The 5,556-nt window shown below is 51.6% G+C and overlaps 1 long non-coding RNA gene across 1 annotated transcript; it reads right to left on the bottom strand.

Annotated features, from left to right (window-relative positions):
* Positions 1–733: 733 nt before the first annotated feature.
* LOC147580446 (uncharacterized) lies at positions 734–5,210 on the bottom strand. The gene is made up of 2 exons (XR_015252942.1): positions 5,061–5,210; positions 734–1,213 (listed from the first exon to the last, which is right to left on the bottom strand). It is a non-coding gene; the product is annotated as an uncharacterized LOC147580446 (long non-coding RNA).
* Positions 5,211–5,556: the final 346 nt, after the last annotated feature.

Raw genomic sequence — 5,556 nt, 5'->3', positions numbered from 1 at the left:
TCAGACGCTCAACCAGCTAAGCCACCCAGGTGCCCTGCACTTTACATATGAGAACATGGGGGCCCAGAGAAGTTAAGTACTTGTCCAAAGTCACACAGTGATAAATGGGAACCCTGAGAGACAGTGAGGAGAAGGGGTTTGCTTAGACATACAGTTTGAGTTTGTAGTAAACAGAATCTAGAAGGTGTACCCTCAATCTCCTTCAGGACCAAATGCTCTGGAAAGGAAAATTGAACCTGAACCTCTTGTTTTATGGCTTCTCTAAGATATTAACCTCTGACCCCAGCCAAATCCTTGGCTCTCAGCATGACCTTATGGCAACTTTGTCGAGTGGTCTGGTGTATAGACCCAGGATTTAAAAGGATAAACTGTACCTTAAAGAGGTAGGGTGGGGAGTTTATCATAAGTCCTACTGCTAAATGGTATATATCATGCTCTCAGACACAGTAATTCTTATGGACTTATGTTCTGAGGAGATTGCCTTATAGTTGATGCTTTAAGCATAACAATGTTAACTGCACAGTGAAAACCGGAAGATAATTCAAAGGACCCACAATAGGATGGTTAAACAAATTATGGATGAAGCATTAAGCAACAAGCAAGCATGATGTTTGTAGAGAGATATGATAAAGAGAATGCTAATGTAGTTATGTCAGCCTTTAAAATTAGTTTATAAAATTATATACATAATTTATTAGTTGTATATTGCTGTATAACACGATTTCAAGATACAGTGGCTTAAAACAATGCACATTTATTTCATTTTTTGAAAGTTTTCTTTAAAGAAGTGCTTTTTTTGTTGAGAGAGTGTGCAAGCGTGCATGCACACGCATGGGGGAGGGGCAGAAGGAGAGGGGGAGAAAATCTCCACATCCAGCGTGGATCCTGACATGGGGCTCGATCTCACGACTATGAGATCATGACCTGAACCAAAATCGAGAGTCAGATGCTCGACTGAGCCACCCAGGGGCCCCAACAATGTACACTTATTATCTCACACTTTGTGTGCGTCAGGAACCTGAACCGTGGAGCTGGTCCACCTGTTCTGAGTTTCTCACAAAGCCGTATAGGGGCTGCGGTCTTAGTTGGAGACTCTACCACGGCAGGATCTGCTTGCAGGCTCACCCGTGCGGTTGTTGGTAGGATTCAGGACCATAAGGTCGGAGACGCTGTCATTGGTTCATTGCCAAGTGGTCCTTCCTATCAGCACAGCCTGTGAGGAGAGCCGGAGAGAAAGAGTGCCAGGAAGATGGACCCTCATATCTTGGGGTGTCTGGGCGGCTCAGTCGGTTGGGCGTCCAACTTTGGCTCAGGTCATGATCTCACGGTCCGTGGGTTCAAGCCCCGCGTCGGGCTCTGTGACGACAGCTCGGAGCCTGGAGCCTGCTTCAGATTCTGTGTCTCCCTCTCTCTGTCCCTCCCCTGCTTGCGCTCTGTCTCTCACTCTCAAAAATAAATAAACATAAAAAATTAAGAAAAGATGGACCCTCATCTCAAACTTGACACTATCACTTTTGCCACATTCTCCTCCTTACAAGCTAGTCATTGGGTCGAGCTCACACTCAAAGGGAGGGCATCACATAAAGGCTTGACTTCCAGGAGGTGGGGATCAGTGAGGCCATTCTATTTGGTTTTTAAATGTTTATTTTTGAGAGAGAGAGAGAGAATGAGAATGAGCAGAGGAGGGGCAGAGACAGAGAGGGGGACAGAGGATCCGAATGGGTTCCATGCCGACAGCAAAGAGCCTGGTGCGGGGCTCAAACTCACGAACCACGAGATCATGACCTGAGCCAAAGTCAGGCACTTAACCGACTGAGCCGCCCAGGCACCCCAAGGCCAATTGAGAAGTCTGTCCCATGTGGCACAAATTCTGACTTTGTCAAAACTGCACGCATAGGAAAAGGTTGGAAGGACGTACATGGCCAAATGATGGCTGAGGTTCTTTCTGGGTTGGAGACGAAGGTGTTGTTTCTTTTCTTCTTAAAGTGCTTCTATCGTTTCTAAAGTTCTGATAATGAGCATGTACAGTGTTACCAGGAGCAGGTGGTGCTAGGTTCTATCGACTGCCCAAGCAAAGGAGTCTGATCGCGGCAGAGCCACACTTGTGGGACGGGGACAGTCATGGTGAGAGCAGTGGGCACAGTGTCAGGTCATCTGTCCGCACTGGCCTTTCCCAGGATCGGGAATGAAGCCAAGGTGTTTTTGAATCCCCTGAGACATTCTTGGCCCTGGCAGCTGGACCCAGACAGAGGGGGCAAACTGATACCAACGAGGCGAGACAGGAACTCTGCCTCTGGCCCAGCCTGGGTGCTGCCAGAGGCTGCCTTCACACCCCGGGGCTTCGTCTACAGGACGAGGGGCTAATTCCCCAAAGACAAAGCCTGCTGTCTTGGTTCCTCCAGCCGCACATGCCGGCCTCATTCCCAGCCCCCACTTTGCCATCACTGAGCCTCTTCCTTGGAATGTCATCTCCTTTTTTCTCTGCTTCAAGGCCCAATGCAAGATCCATCCACTTGCTCCTGGCGTCTTCTAGACCAGCCTGGCATTCTTTCTGGGAATCCCAATAATGATAATGCTGTGTAGGCTTAAGTCACTCATCCAACCTCTGGTCCGGTCTTATTTTTTTAGTTAAAAATAATTTTAACTTTATTTATGTATTTAGAGAGAGAGAAAGCATGTGCAGGATGGGCAGGGAGAGAGAGAGAGAGAATTCGAAGTAGGCTCCACACTGTCAGTGCAAGGAGCCAGATGTGGGGCTTGAACTCACAAACTCGTGAGATCCTGACCTGAGCTGAAATCAAGAGTCAGATGCTTAAGCGACTGAGCCACCCAGGCCCCCCTGGTCCTGTCTGTCTTAAAATGCATCTTTCCGGGGGCGCCTGGGTGGTTCAGCTGGTTAAGTATCTGACTCTTGATTTTCAGCTCAGGTCAGGATCTCACGGTTTCATGGGTTTGAGCCCCACATTGGATTCTGCGATGACAGCGTGGAGCCTGCTTGGGATTCTCTCTCTCTCTCACCCTCTTTCTCTGCCCCTCTGCCGCTCACGCTCTCTCTCTCTCTCAAATACTTAAAAAAAAATTTTTTTTAATGCATCTTTCCCCTTTCTCTCTTGCATGACGGCAGCGGCTGATAGAACCACGGGTTGGGCGCTTCCAATGGACAATTTACACGTCTTCTGTGGATTCTCATTTAACCCTCAGAACGAGCTGGGCAGCTGCTTTCACAATGCCCGTTTTCCAGATGAGGAAGCAGAGGCTGCAGACTGAGAAGTACGTGACTCGAGGTCACACAGCTAGGGAGTGGCAGAGCCAGGACTTCTGCTCTTAGCTTCCAATGAAACTAGAAGCTCCAACAGTTTCCTTAGACCTCCTGGTGTCCCAACGGACTTGCTGAAGGCCCTGTATACAGTAGGCATGCCATCTTGGTAGAGGAGGAGGCTGCTGGGTGAGGGCAGGGCTGGGGGTATTTTGGAAAGGGATTCCTCTCTAGCCGATGCCAAGCCTGCGGCTGGAAAGAGAAACCACAGATAGAAGCATGTGGTCCCTCGACAAATGGGCCTCTTGGGTGGACTGGCTCTCGGCAGGAGACTAGATTTTAGATCCGGCCTCACCGCCTTTAGACCCCAACCCAGAGGTCTGCCCTGCTCAGCCAAGGCTGGGGCTGCTTGCTCTTCTGAAGGCTGACCTTGAAATTCATGCCATCTCCGAAGAGTTTGATTCTCACTGGTGTTGGTATCTCCAGAGATCTTAAATAGTTTTTCTAGTTTCTACAGATGTTCCCAGGAGGAGCCTGGGAACAGGATTCCAGTCCAAGATCCATGACCCATCACGTCCAGCTGTGTGACCTTGGGCACATCCCTTCTGGACCTCAAGGTCCCACCCGTGTGGCAGTAAGCACTGTGCCCGCTCTTCCTGGCCCAGCCGTGCGGGCTGGTGCACCTGCTTCAGAACCCCGTAGGGCTCTGACACCGCTTCCTGAGGGCCCGTCACACACCGGGCATCCTGCTGGCGTTTCATCGATATTAACATGCTTCATCCTCCCAGCAATCCAGCGGGACCTCACGGCTACCCTTGTGTTTTGTTTATCTAATTCAAATTATTTTTTTATTTTTTTTAAAATAATTTTTTAATTTATTTTTGAGAGAGAGAGAGAGACAGAGGCATGAGCAGTGGAGGGGCAGAGGGAGAGAGGGAGACACAGAATCTGAAGCAGGCTCCAGGCTCTGAGCTGTCAGCACAGAGCCTGACACGGGGCTCGAACCCAAGAGCTGTGAGATCATGACCTGAACCGAAGTCGGGCACTCAACGGACCAAGCCAGCCAGGCCCCCCTCAAATTATATTTTTCAATATACAGTAATTGAAACCATTCAAAACTTGAAAGTTCCAAAAGGTACCCTCTGAAAGGCCTCCCTCCCTCCCATGTTCCTCGGCCGGCCACCCATTTCCCTTCCTGGAGTCAACCCAAAGAGCCCATTTTGTTTGTTTGTTTGTTTTGTTTATCCTTCCAGAGACACTCTGGGCACACACGAGCAAGGGTGCATAAACATGATGTCTGCCCTCCCCACCTCCTTGAGCGAAGGCACACTGTGTCGGCACTCTGCTCCTGATCTTTACATACCCAGATACCGGGTCTTTAGGGTTTTAAACATCTGCCGTTCACAGACGTTAGGCGGCCTGGGTGGCGAATGTGGGTCTCTCGGAACGCAAAGCCCGTGAGGCCGGCTCTGGGAAGGAGCATCAGTGGGCCAGGGTCTCCTTGTCTATGTGTCTATTCTGGGCCTCTCCTCAATGGGCCCTGGGCGGCCCTGATCGCCACACCTCCCCAGAGCTGGGAAGGAACCAATCGACGTCCCAGGCTGGCAGAAGGTCCGAGGACCTGGAGAAAAAGGGTTTTGTTCTCCACCCCTCCAAGACTGGCCAAAGTTGGCCCGCCGGGCCACACTGCCTTTTCTCTTTACTCTCTCTAAGAGCAAAAATGTTTTCTCTTCCTGCCAAGGCCTGATGGCCGCCTGGTGGGTCCCATGGTGGCCCCTCCAAGGGACCGGCTCCCACGCCTCACCTCCTTTTCATGGCCTTGCTGGCGATGGGCAGCTGGCACGGTCCCTGCCAAGGCCTTGGGACCCAGCCTCCCTGAGAATGTGCATCTGCTCCCATGGCTGGAGCTCACTGCCGCGCTGGGAAGGAACTCTCCGTGCCCGTGCTCCGTGCCAGCCGGCCTTCTGGGACTGTGTGGGGGTAGGGGGCAGGGAGAGCTGGCCGGGGGGGGCTGATGAGGAAGTGTCACCGGTGGTTAAGTGTGTGTTGCCGCTGTCCTCTTGTCCTCTACAAACAGCCCCCTTTGCAGCCTCCCCGTGGCCAGGTCTCTGGCTGGCTCTCTGATCCTCAACAACAGCTGGGTCTGAAAGGTCCCGTGGGAGGCTGCAGGCAGTTTCCGGGCCCCCTGGGCGCCTGCCCCCAGTCCAAGCTCGATGGCTGAGGGAGGGAGGGAGGGCAGGCTGGCTGGAGGGAGAGCTGGGAGCCTGGGAGCTGCCCACTGCTGTGGCTCTGAAGGCTTC

The sequence above is a fragment of the Puma concolor genome, chromosome B3, assembly GCF_028749965.1.
Source record: "Puma concolor isolate L17-30 chromosome B3, mPumCon1.1.hap2, whole genome shotgun sequence".
Classification (NCBI taxonomy): Eukaryota; Metazoa; Chordata; class Mammalia; order Carnivora; family Felidae; genus Puma; species Puma concolor.
Note: the sequence above shows the minus strand (reverse complement) of the source record. Positions and strands in the feature narration are given on the sequence as shown.